The sequence below is a fragment of the Oratosquilla oratoria genome, chromosome 34 (assembly GCF_046742065.1).
Source record: "Oratosquilla oratoria isolate Oo_2021 chromosome 34, ASM4674206v1, whole genome shotgun sequence".
Lineage (NCBI taxonomy): Eukaryota > Metazoa > Arthropoda > Malacostraca > Stomatopoda > Squillidae > Oratosquilla > Oratosquilla oratoria.
Genome location: NC_134810.1, coordinates 33,758,910 through 33,759,390, shown reverse-complemented (window position 1 = coordinate 33,759,390; position 481 = coordinate 33,758,910).

Genomic DNA, 481 nt, shown 5'->3' with positions numbered 1-481 from the left:
CCAAGCATGCAAGTACCCGCCACTAACCCAAGCATGCGACGCTGATCGGATATTTGGGCCCCGGATATTTGGGCCACGAAACTGCAACCTAGGACATTTGGGCCACGGTGACTAGGATATTTGGGACATGGGATAAAAAGTGACTACAATTTTTTTTTTTTTTTTTTTTATAACAAGCCCTCCGGCTACGCCGGGGGGCTTGGCCTGCGGCGCTCCGCCTTCGGCGCGGGCGCTGCACGCCCTGGGCTACACCTTTTTTTTTTTAGGAAAATAAAATATCAAAATCATATTGCTTTTTATTTCTTGTCAACATCTAGCTGTTCTCGCAAGTCATCTATATAGGCGATTTGTGCTGGTGTTAAATTTCCGTTCAAAACACCCTTTTTATATTTTTTAAATTCTTTTTTTCCTTTAATTAATAACTTTTTTTTTTTACTTGCTTTTCTTGTTTCAAAACTTTGCGAATTGTTAAAGCTTTTGC